The 13,031-nt window shown below is 42.1% G+C and overlaps 1 pseudogene; it reads left to right on the forward strand.

Moving 5' to 3' along the window:
• The first annotated feature begins 12,362 nt into the window (after window positions 1-12,362).
• Window positions 12,363-12,690, forward strand: LOC114697690 (annotated as a pseudogene).
• Window positions 12,691-13,031: the final 341 nt, after the last annotated feature.

The following is a 13,031-nucleotide window of genomic DNA, read 5'->3' on the forward strand; positions in this document are numbered from 1 at the left end:
AACAGCTACTCAGCCTTCTTGGACATGGTCATGAGAAGAATTTGAGAACTTCCATGGTGGAGATTTAGGTCCAGAATGCCAGACCCAGATGTGAGCTTACCTGGGTGGATAAGGGTATAGCAGAGGCAGCCTTGAAATGTACATGTTCCCACCTTTATGAATGGTAATGGCCCTCTGAGTAGTACAGCCCAGCCAAGTACCTTGGAATTCTGGCTTCTTTCATTCTCTGCAACCTACTACTCATAATCCAAACATCAGCGAGAAGGAACTTATAAAACCACCAACACAATCATATCATATAAATAAAAAGAAAAACATCCATCAGTGACTTCTTGTAACACAAATAGGACTCCAAGTCTTTTTCTAGCCAAGAAGCCCACATGGTTAAGTGTACCTATCTCTTTCAATACATCTGCAGCTCCTTCTCTCTTTTGGTGTCCTTCTCCAGTGGTAGATCCTATAAAGGCCTCCATGAGAACTGCAAATGCAGGATGAGGAGTTGATAGCCCCTCAAACTACTGAACCTGCTGGTGTTCCCCTCTCCTTGTCTATACGGTAGAGTTTACAATGACTCTTACCTCAGACATATTGTGAAGCTCTGATGGCCCCAAGGCTAAGCACAATTTGGTCCCTTGTGGCAGTCAGAACAGTCCAAGAAGGGCAGAATCAATCAAATCAAGTTACCATTTACCTGGTACTTGCCTCAGCTCTACATGAAGCCTCCATCTACAGGAGCCAACCTGGGGTATATGGAAGGTCCTAGAAAGTTACCTGCTTCTGTTACTGGAAAGACATTAATGATGAATCCCTAAATATGCCTTAATTTGGGGGCTGGAGAAATGGCTTAGAGGTTAAGAGCACTGACTGCTCTTCCAGAGGTCCTGAGTTCAATTCCCAGCAACCACTAAAAAAAAAAAAAAAAAAAAAAAAAAAAAAAAAAAAAAAAAAAAAAAAAAAAAATTAGGCATGAAATAAAATTCTAAACTACTTTAAAAAAATATGCCTTAATTTTTAAATCAAAGAAAGAAAAAAGTTACAGGACAACACATGATTCTATCCATGAAAGGTAGCCATTAATAAGATGGTTTCTATTGTTTCCATCCCATTACAAGAGTGATGGGAATTATGATAGAGAATGTTGTATTGATGCCTACACTTTTTGATTTCTTGTAATCTTTGTTAGGTTTCACTTGCAATGATCAGTGTCCTAAAACTGTTGCCACAGATTCCATGCATTTGACACCATGACACCATAAGGTAAGTTTTTTTTTTTTTACTCTGATAGTGGTTTTCTGGGAAAGAAAAGGGGAGGGACAGAGGTTGAGAAAATCTTCTGCGGCAGGTTTCCTGCTGCTGTCTCACCCATGCCCTACTCTTTGAGTCTTCCAGTGACCAGCAGGGAAGCACCATATTTCTCATTGGACAACTGAGGAACCCTTGACTTAGGCACTAAAAAGAGGCTTGATTTCCATTCAGATCTTCTGACCTTAGAGTCTCTGCCTACCTAAAGCAAGATGTGTAGCTAGAGAAGCAATGCTCTTCATCTGAGTCATCTGCTGAGTATCAAGCCTGAGTATAGCACACTGAAGAGCCAGCCAAAGGGGCACTTACCATGTGATTTACTCTTCAAGCAGGAGTATTTTTGAGATGCAAAATGGTGCTGTTAATAATTGTACCTGATTAACACCCATTGCAGGAACTCTCCCTGACACAAACAGAGGTGTAGATCATTTTACAGAGACAAATGTGCAAAGCTCATAGAGCCTTAGGTTCCAAGTAGAACTCCAAATCACAGAGATGAAGTTCAGGGCAGCTGGTATTCTCACTCAGGTCTGTGTGATTCCTGAGTTCCAAGTTCCTTTCCAGCCTCGCTTCCTGAAGATCCCAAGTTTCACTTCTCTAAAGTGCAGATTCTCCATGGGGCTGGGCATGAGATAGGCACATGCCAAGAGCATCCCTCTTGTCCCAGCACATAAGGGACACCATTTTCTCTTCAAATCTGTTTATTCCTGGAGACATCCTGTCCTCAATTCCCCATATGGAGGCTCCCTCTGCACCAGGTCTTGGGGACTGGGCAGGAACACAGGAGCTTTCCTTGTGCCAAGTGCAGCATGCTCTGTGGTCTCAGGATTGTTTTTCCCATCTGACAGTCCCATGTGTGTTCTTTCATCCAGGCCCATGTGTTAATCTGTTCAGTCAATGATTTGCTAATCACTGCTTTAATTCACCATGATTTTACCGAGAAATAACTCTAGGCAGGATCTCTATTAATTGGTGAGATCAAGAGAAAACTGAGGTATTCATACAGGTTCTCAGTCTTTAAGGGTTTCACAGACTACTGTAGGATCGCTCCCATTGCCTAATCAAGGAAGTGCTAGGAACACAAAAATGGCCATTGCCACCTTAGGATAGTCAATGACATTTTCTTGGATGAAGAGATAGAGGTACTGAGCAATTACATCCACTTATCCCTTACATAGCTTGCCCATCTGATAACTGGGCTTAAGCAGGTTTGTGCCTAATGAGCTCTGGCTGGTCCATATAATTGTTTCCCAGATATCTGCTGGTTTACTATGCCAGGTAGTTAGGTACAGGAACGAACATGCTCTAGAACTCAAAGTCTCTTGAACTTGGGTTCCTAATTGTTCTTAGTGTCATAATCAGTTGGGCAATTGATTAACAACACAATGTTTTAAACTTCACTTGTGAAACTCTCCATCACAGGATTCAGAGTGCAGTCTGTGCATCCTTACTGTTGTATATGAACCGTCCCTGGTGATGCAGGTGGGTCACACGTTCAGAAACTTCGCTCTCATTGAGGAGTAGTGGCTTTGAGAGGAGAAGCTAAGAACAAGGCCAGGCATTTCAGACAAAGACATGTTCAAGAAATTCTCAGACTTATGAAAGAAGAGTGAGTTGAGGGTGGAAGATGAATCAAGGACAGGGTGTTGGGATGTGTAGGACTAAGGCAAATGGTGGGTGGAAGGAAATGAAAGTGCTGGAGGGTAGGTAGAAACTAGAATTTGGCTCCAAGGGTTGAGCTCATGTTGACAACCCTGACTTCATCGAACAGGCAGTTGGAAGTGTGGGAGGTATCTTAAGGAGCCACTTAAAAATTTTCCAGTGAAGTTCTACAAGATGAAGGCCTTGAACATGGACATGAACATGGACATGGACATGGTCTAAACCCTTAGAATCCTCAGTGTTTAGCAAACATCAATTCCCTTCACGTAGGAGTAGCAATGTTGGCCTTTGGGGTCACTATGGGAATTAGATGAGCTTCAGTGGCACATGTTATTAGTATATAGCAGTTTCCCTCTCTGCATCATTTCTGGGTAATCATTTGGTATCCAGAAAGACCTATGCAGCAGAGATACCAGCTAGTACTGGTCTGTAAGGCTCTAAGAGTCTGATGATATGTGGGGTCCCTTAAAGAGAAGAATTGACGGGAATGGGGAGATTGTTCCATCAACCCTTGCTTTTGTGAAGAGGATAAAATAGAAGAAATCAATAAAAGAAGGGAGTGATTATTTCATATGTGGCTCTTTATATGCAAATTCAGATTTCAAAATGATCTACGGCTTAATAGTGATGAGTCTTCATAATCCCAACTCCCCAGTAAAAAGGGGATTTGCTCACAAGACAGCCTGTGAATGCCATCTCTTCTTGATGATGACCTTCCCTTTCCATGTGTTCTTCCAACTACTCCCAACTTCTGTTTACACTGCCTTTCCTAGCAGCCAGCCTGCTCAAGCCAAGGTCCTGGAGGGTCAGCAGTGAGAGGGAGATAGCCTCCAACGTCCTACACTGCCTACAGGGCAGACTGCAGGCAGCCTTGCCATGTGGCTCCCAGTGCCCTCCACTCTCCAGCCATTGCCACTTCACAGCAAATGCTCCAACTTTTCTTCTCTCCTGTCCACTGGGTACTGTGTTCTGGGAAGATTACCCAGGCTAATATGGCTTGCTTTTCTCATTAATGAATGAGCTGGGTGGGTGCCTGGAAGTCTATTAAAGCTCTTGATTCATTAGTTTTTCTCTGTTTTCTTTGGCTTAGAGATTCGAACATCATCCCACTATCATTTGGTGCTACCCTTGGTGATCCAGCCAGAGGGGAAAATCCCAGTGTGTGTGTGTGTGTGTGTGTGTGTGTGTGTGTGTGTGTGTGTGTGTGTGTGTGTGTCTGGGTAGGGGTTGCCGAGTGAAGTAGAGTCATTCTTCAGCTTCTGTTTCTTGAAGTTCACAGGGCACTTCCAATGGGCCCATTGATTCAGACTCAGTGACAAGAAGGAAAGAGCCCTTGCTCCCATGGAATCCGCATCTGGAGAGAAAACTTATGAACACAGAACACAGGAGTCAGTAAACACATAAGGCTTGATTCACAAGGACTGTAGCTACCAGGGGCTATTAGTGGTCAGCAGGATTCCAAGTACTCTCTGAACTGCAGCAGAAACTTTTCAATAGGCATCTGCTTTGAAAAATAGGTCTGGTGCATCAGAGCCTCCTTGATTTCTATGTTTGGGAGGCTAGGAAGGACCTTAGCCAGTGACAATCAGCTTCCTCATCTTAGTCTGAGACTGTTCTAAATCTACCTTTGCCTGTAATTGTCCCTTTGCTTGTTTTTTCTCCCTATATTGCTCCCCCTCTTCCTGGTCAATTTCTCCTGGAAGCATGTGATTCAATTACTCCACCACCTAATTCCTCACTGCCTGTCTATATGCTAGAACTCCACCAAAGATGGATATACCCAAGCCAACCAAACCAAATACACAAAACAAAGGAACAGATATCAGAAAGATGGCATTGCAGCCAAGATCTGGGGAATAACTAATGTCACCAAGAAGAAATACTAGAGGGCTCATTTGTATTTTTAGAATTCTCACACCCTAAGTCTCACATTCAAGGTCAAAACTGAAAATTACTTTCCAAGGCAGGTGAGTGGATGAATGGATTAGTAGGTAGATAGATGAGTAGAGAGATGGATGCATGGGTATTTGGATAAATAGGTGTATAGATGGGTGAATGAGGGAATGGATGAATAGGTGTATAGATGGGTGGGAGGATAGGTGAGCAGGTTGATAGATGGTTGGGTGGACAGGTGAATGAATGGATTGATAAATAGGTAAATGAATTACTAGGTGGATTATTAGGTGAGGGACACCTTGAACAGTTTCTCTACAATTGTTACTAACACAGCCAAGCTGTGAGTATATTAAGAATTTTGACTCACAGAAATCTTAATTTTATAGCATAATATTGATTTGTAAAATGCAGCTTTGGCATAATTTGTTACTATTTCATTATGTTATTCAACAAATAATTATTTTACATAGATCCAGCAGGCAGTAAAGTAAGAATGCTGAATTCCTATCTTTAAAATGCACCAAGTGGCATTCTTATGAGATTTCACGAAATAAATGGCAAGCCTTAGATTCCAGTCAATTTGTGTTCACTGAGAACAGTATGAAGAAGCTAAAAAACCAGGGCAATTTGGAAGCTTCTAGAATTTGCCAATGAGAAGTTCTGGAAACCTCCTAGGAATGATTGATGTGGTTTGAACACTCTCCACACCTTGTGGAGTTAATCGACTCCAAGTGGAGGGACTCTCATGAGGGCAATTGCTGGCAGTAATCTGCTCGCTTCCCGCCTTCAGGTCTGATAAGCAGGGAGAAATATTCGTGGGGGAATGCATTCATGAGAAAGCTAATGGATGTACTGAGCGGGAGGGAAGGGCTTGGACTTGAACAGTCCACAGGAAAGGGCTCACAGGAAAGCTTGGCTGAGATCAAGGAACCTAGAAGAGTAAAAATGAACCTTCCAGGCCCCAAACACAAAAAGTCAAGGTCATTCATGAGGATCTAGATGGGAAATTGGAGAGCTTTAAGAGGGAAGCTTTCTCAACTTCATAAGTCCTCAGAGAGCCCCCAAAAGAGAAGATTTCAAATTACATTTTCCTCTTATGAACATTACTTCCTTTTAATATTTCCCCTTTATTCCAATTGCTAACTTTCATTTGGCTTCATCACAGGACATTCTCATATATTTACTCCAGTGTAGAAGCTGAGATTCTGCAAAGAAGCAAGCCAGCCAAGGCCACAAACCTGTATGTGCCCAGACTGAGCCAAAGGATGAACCATTTTTTGGTCTGTAGCATATCCTTGAACTTACTGATGGATTCATTCTCAAAAGGATTTGTCTCATGTAGGAATGGCTTTAAAATGTTTTATTGAAACATAATATAGAAAATGTACATTATTAATATACAATTTGGGTGCATTTTCACATCCTGCACGTAGATCAAGAAACTTACTACCGTAGTAGCACAGAGAAACCTGCTGCTGGCCCCTGCAAACACTGCTTTGAGCATGGCCACTGTCCTTGTTTCTAGCAGTCTGTTAACTTTTCCTGCTTTTAGCAGTCAGGTAGGAACAATCTGGCAAGCCCTATCACTGGACGTGGCTCCTTTCACTTTTTTCTCTGTGAGATTCTTACATGTCCTTGCATGTGTCTGTAAGTTATTCATTCTTATTGCTGCTAGAATTCTATTATGTGAGAATACCACAATTTATTATTCATTTTATGTTGACAAGTACTTGGGTTGTATCTAGTGTAGGGCCATTACAGATTGCCTGAGACCATGGGGGATGTGTATATCTTCATTAGATATGGACTAATAGACTCCCAAAGCAGCTGGACCAATCTTTGCCTTCTAGCAGCAATACACAGTCATTCCCCAAGGCTCAGTTTCCCCAGACTTTTCATATTTTCTGTAGTTTGAAATTTGATCTTTTTCATAATGAGAGTGCTGCTTTGTTATTGTTTTTAAACTCAGATCTTTTGTGAATAATGGAGCTAGATGCATTTTATATGTTTATTAAATCTACAGGCAGTCTCTGAGTTAGCTCAGGCCACAGTTTCAAGATGCAATAGATAGAGAGGCTTGATTAACTGGGACTGGGGAGTGAAGGTACTGGCAGACTTTGTGGGATGGCTGACTTCTTTCAAGGACTAGCCACACATGAGACAGTTTGAGATGTAGATGGAAAGATAGAAGCAGAGATGGATGGATGAATAGATAGATAGATTAGATAGAGTATCATCCCACTTCCTAATATCACCATATTCAGGAATTACAGCTTCAACATACAGAATTGGGAAGGAGAAAAACATTCAGTTTATAAATTAACAAAGAGTATACCCTCATGTAATGTTAAAATCTTGGCCACATGTGGGGTGGTGGTGGTGCATGCCTTTAATCCCAGCACTTGTGAGGCAGAGGCAGATGGATCTCTGTGAGTTCAAGGCCAGCCTGATTTACAAAGCAAATTCTAGGACAACCAGAGCTGCATGAGAAACTCTGTGTTGAAAAAGAAAACAAAACAAACAACAAAACAAAACAAAACAAAAATCTTGGCCACAATTTTCAGTGGATTTTGTCTGTGTCAGTTACCAAACCATAAGAGAACTTATAAAAATACTTTATAGGAACACTTAAAATCCATCAAATGCCATTCATCAAAATCGAATCCATTATATTAATATAATTTGCTTTTCTTTATTGAGCCTTTACTCTGCTACAGGCAGGTTCATTATTTTAGACCATACTCTGAAAGGACTTAAGAGTCAGTTTGTTGAACAATGGCATTAAGCAGGTAGCCATGTATGTATGTATATGTAGGTATACATGCCCATTTAATACCCACCCCTCACAGAGCATTCCCAATCCTGGCTTCCTCTTTTCTCTCACTCTATTTTCCCACCCTGAATGTAGGTTAGTGGTGCCCATGGAGGACATGACGAAGAAACATATTTCCTTCCAGATCCATTGAATATCTCTCCTTTATTCATTCAATATTATTAGCTGAGGGCTATCTACTTCCACATACTGTCCTGGTTACAGGGTACAGTAGTATCCCACTCAGGAGAAAGTCCCACTCACATTAAGTTTATAGTCTATATCTCTGTAAGGTGAAGAAACATTATAGAAACTGAATAAAAGCACAATGCCACCCTTCCTGTGTGTGTATGTGTGCATGTGTGTGTGCGCGTATGTATGTGTGTGTGTGTGTGTGTGTGTGTGTGTGTGTGTGTGTGTTAATTCATGCCATTTCTATCACTGCAGTTAAGCAAATACTGGAGTAAAGTATTGTTTAAAATGTGAAACTCTGTCTACAGAAAGATCACAGCTTTAAGAAGGAGACGTATGTGATGAAATGTGAGGAATCTAAGTGGTCCATGAGAATGTCTCATGCAATTATTTATAGGGTGCTTGAGAAATTGACTTCACTAATTAAGGACACAAAGAGAAACCTCTCATGGTTCATTTCCAGTACAAGGTGATGTCGTGGTCTCCTAATCAAAGTCTGGGAGAAAATAGCTCTGTTTCATTGTTCATAGAATGGAAACTTGACTTAATTTGAGGGGAAAGCTTTGTGGAGGCACATTCCATTCTAGGACCTATTATTTGTTATAAATTCATAAGCATCTAAGTATACATGCACACAAAATATATAACACATATAATATATATTTATTTAACATGAGTCCCTTTAGAACATCATGCAATTTTTGTGGAGAAGGAATGAAAATTCAAAATTTGGTTAGTTTCCTTTTTGACTCAGACATTTCATTACATGAGTCTCGTCCCTAATTCCAGCCTTGTCCACATGACTGACCACGACATATTTCTGGATTTCATTCAGCCTTTATCCCTTCATTCAAAGGTCATCTGTGATTCCATGTTGACTGACTGGATAAAGTCCTAACTCCTAAGGGTTTCATCCAAGGATATCCAAGTCTGTGTTCAACTTATTTACTTCTCTGCTCTTCTGTCCTGCTTCCCTAATGTAAGTTGTGGACACATCAATGCTTTGGGCTTCCAGCTCTGCACCATTACATATATACCCTTATCTCCCCATGAAGCTTCCTCCTGGGGCCATTGCTACTTAGGCTTTCCTGCTGTTTCACCTGAAATTCTCTTTACTCTGTTGTCTCTCAACTTGATTGAACTCTTTGAGAAGTCCTTTCTGCTCCACAGGACCCCAGTAAAATGTCTGCCCCAAATGAGGTGTGCCTGAAAGCACTGGAAAACCAGGCTCACCTGGGCCCTAATTATGGTTTTGACCTTGAGAGAGTTCTTTAAGCGTGGCAGACTATCCAATTCTTTATTCTTAACTGGGGCATGATAATGCCTGTAGCACTTTTGTGGGTGTGAGGCAAGAAGTTCAAAGGGTTTTGCACTGTAACCAGCACATTATGGGTGCCTTTAATTTTTTCAAATATTGAAATACTACCCCACAGCCCGGTATTTTACCAGTAACACATGTCCAGAATAAATATTCGATTATTTGCCTCTTATTGAGGCTTATAAAGAGGAAAAACACTACAGGACATAGATATGGGTATATGAACGCTGAAAAATGTTGAGCTATGGTATAGCCTCGAGCAGAGTTAAGAGAGCATGCTCAGGAGATCTCATAGCAGGATTCAGTAGCGAAGCTGGCCATGGGCAGGCAAGAATCGATCCTTTGCGCTTCTTGGAGCTTGAGTCAGAGGAAATGTCACCTTGCAGGCAAACCTCCAGAACTGAGGCTTTGAAGGGGTTTCAGAATGTCCTTACCTGCTGTGAGGGAGGGAGCAAGGAGGAAGAGTGGAGAACACATCAAAACCATACCTGTCTGCTCTGACAGGCTGCCAGGAGCTTTGGTCCCGATGGAGTTTTGATAATCTAAAGGCAAGCACTCTGCCATTTTGCTAGGTCAGGAAAAGAGGCTGAGTTTTTGCCAGCGTCAAAGTAGAAATAAAGACTTTCTCTGCTGACAGAAAAAAAGAGTGACCCACACAGAGCTAAAGACCAGGGCTGAGTTCTGGAGGGGTTGCCGTAGGCAAAAATGAGAAAATGGTGTGACTTTGACAGTAGTAGCATCTTCCTTCTCTACTTAGAGGACAATTCTAAGCTGGTTTGAGGTTCAGCCATTAGGACGTCATGTGATATGAGAGACACTAGGAAGGAGTTGTCCAAAGGCATCACACTCACTCTGAATTCTATCCCTGAAAGTCATGCCCTTGAATATGCGAATGAAATTAGCTCGGTGTGTACATGTTTTGTTTATACCAGGCTCAGGCCATAAAAAATGTTAAGTGCCTTACCAGAAGGTATTTATTGTAAACTAAGGTGCTGTGGTTTGAATATGAAATGTCCCTAATAGACTCATCTTTAAATCCTCGGTCTCCAGCTGATGATGTCATTTTGGGAGGGTCAATAACTTTAGAAGGTAGAAACTAGCTGAAGGTCATAGGTCAGTAAGGACATGTCCTTGGGGTATATTATCCTTGGCTTCTACTTCCTTCTCTGACCTCCTCTTTGCCAAGAGTTGAGCGCAAAGGGTCAAGCTACCATGAGTTCTGAAACCATGAGTCATAATGAATCCTTCCTGTCTGTCAGGTGTTTGGCCAAAGTGATGCGAGAGCTAATTAACACACACATTATAAAGACAGATTAAAAAAGACCAAGTAGAGGCATCCTAAAAGTAGTAGCAACAGCAACTGCTGTTTGCACTTGATGTGGCCTAGGAATTGTTCTAAGTGGCTGCATTATTTCATCTGTCTCACAATGACCCAAGGAGCACACTGCTGGATAGAATCAACTGGCACCACTCATCCTTCATTTGTGCCTGCCTAAAGACAGGAGTTGTGACTCAGAGACTGCATGGAAAGAGTGCTACCAGCTGTCTCAATTATCTCAAATCTGTCCTAATGCAGAGCTGATTATTAGCACACTGGGCTGTTGAAGAAATGACCTTGGTGGTTTCTTATTCCCTGAATTTCAGGTACTCTGCTTGCCCAAGTCATGCATGACCTAATGACATCCCATCTTTTTTTTTTTTTTTTTTTTTTTTCTGATCTTGAGAGATTGTGGCTTCCTGGGAATTTACCTCAATTTATTTTTCAATGAATTGCTCCAGCAGGTCCAATTCTGTTTGTCCTCTGTAATCCTCCAGGGCTCTGTGGTTCCTTGCTTCCCTTCATTGGGTCCTTTTCATCTTAGAACAATTTGATTCATGTACCAAAACTTGACCGGCAGAGACAGATACTGATATCTACTTTATAGGCAAAGTAACTGAGGCTGGCTCACACCTGTAATCCCAGTCCTGGGAGATTGAGGCAGGAGGATTGGTATGAATTCCAGGCCAGCCCAGGCTTCAGAATAGGCTACAGGATAGGTTGAACTACAGTGTACACATCTACCACACAACAACAGCAACAACAAATAACTTAAAGTTTGTACTACGACACACACTTCATGAGATAGTAGACATCTTAAGCTCTTTCATTTTGAAGTTGGAATTTGTGCAGAAGGGATTGGGAAAAAGAGAAAGCAAAGATGCTTATGCCCCACCCCCAGCCTCAACTCATGATTTGGGATGAGTCCAATACAACCTGAAGCTCGGGGAAGCCTACCTGTTTCCATTTCCTCTGTTGACATCCAGCATGAGCCATGTCTTATGCCCTCAGTGTGGAAGTCATTGTTATTGTGATCATGTTAACTGCTTCGGGGGGGGGGGGGGGGGACATGGAGCTTGACCCTGGCTGGAGGAGCCATTAAGTCTGATGGTTCCTCTGGGAAAACTTCCCATACTGCTGTTCATGACACTTCCAGAGCCTTGGACAGGCTGCTGGATGGAACACACCCTCAGGGCTCCACAGCAGAGAGACATGCCTGATTGCCCGTTAAATTGGAACATGCGCTAGGACATCTGAAACAAGGGAAAGAAAAATGTCAGCAGTGTCAGTGGGGCCGAGTGATAGGAGCAGGCCTGGCAGGAAGGGGCTGGCCTCTGTTACTGGCTAGCTGTGTGTCTATGGACAGGTTATTTTGGACACTTCTGGACTTGGGTTTCTTTTTGAATGCAGAGATTGGATCATGTGACCATGAAGTGTCCTTCAGCTCTAGGAGAGTGTTGTGAAATGTGAAATATTACTCAGTTTTGGAAGTGCCACCAAATGCAATGGGGTCACATGTTGGTCAGTGCAAAACCAAAAACATGCACAGTCCAGGAATAGGTCTGTTGAGCGACTGCAGCAGGTAAGGAGAGTACTAGGGTTATTTCCAAAGCAACATTCTCTGGACAAAGCTTGGCGTTTTCTTTGGGAAGCCTGCGCATGCCAGATAAGAAAGTACTTTGGGGACAAGCATGTTCCTGAGCATGCTTAATTATGTACGTAAATTTATATGCCTGTATACCTAAAGCATGCTCGGTTTAAGGTCATACGCAAAAGGAAAAATGGTGGGTCTCTTGCTACAGCAAGGTGAGTGGTAGCTCCTGTAGCATGAGCTTGAAGGAGACTCCATGGGTTATAAGAAAATGGCAGACAAGCTGGACATCAGGGCAAATGGCCAGCTTTGATAAAGCTAAGCTGAAGAAAACTGAGATGCAGGAGAACACCTTGCCAATCAAGGAGACCATTGAACAGGAAAAAAGGAGTCAAATTTACTAAAAGCCTAGACTGGAGGATTTCTCCACTTCACTACATCCTGTCATCTCTGAGACCCCTCCTCATGATGTAGAGGAAGAGCCATCTACAAGATAGAGGTGAGCCTCAATCTCAGTGTGAACCCAGACACTCTGTGCTGATGCCACTAGCCAGCAGGTCTCTTGATGGGGCATTCTCCCTCATCAGACGACCAGATTTCAACTGTTTGCCCTGGGATGTTATAGAAGATTATTGGTATGGTTGATGAAAATAAAACATGCCTATTTTATTAATACCAAACAAAAGAAAAAATAGTGGACATAATCTGGACCATGGTTAGCTCAAAGTTGTGGAGCCCACATTCAAAAGGTTAATATGAAGAACAGGAACACTTTTAGGCATGCTCAGTTTGCATCATAGAGATGTTCAGAAATCCTCTGGTCATGCTCAGTTTTCTCTAAGTTTTAGCTAAACAAAAGAAAGGGCATTTTGAAGGTGTGTTAATATAGGAGTTTGCTTCTAAAGGTGCTTGCCTCTCTTGGCTAACAGAAGCTTTTGAA

The sequence above is a fragment of the Peromyscus leucopus genome, chromosome 20 (genome assembly GCF_004664715.2).
Source record: "Peromyscus leucopus breed LL Stock chromosome 20, UCI_PerLeu_2.1, whole genome shotgun sequence".
Taxonomy (NCBI): Eukaryota; Metazoa; Chordata; class Mammalia; order Rodentia; family Cricetidae; genus Peromyscus; species Peromyscus leucopus.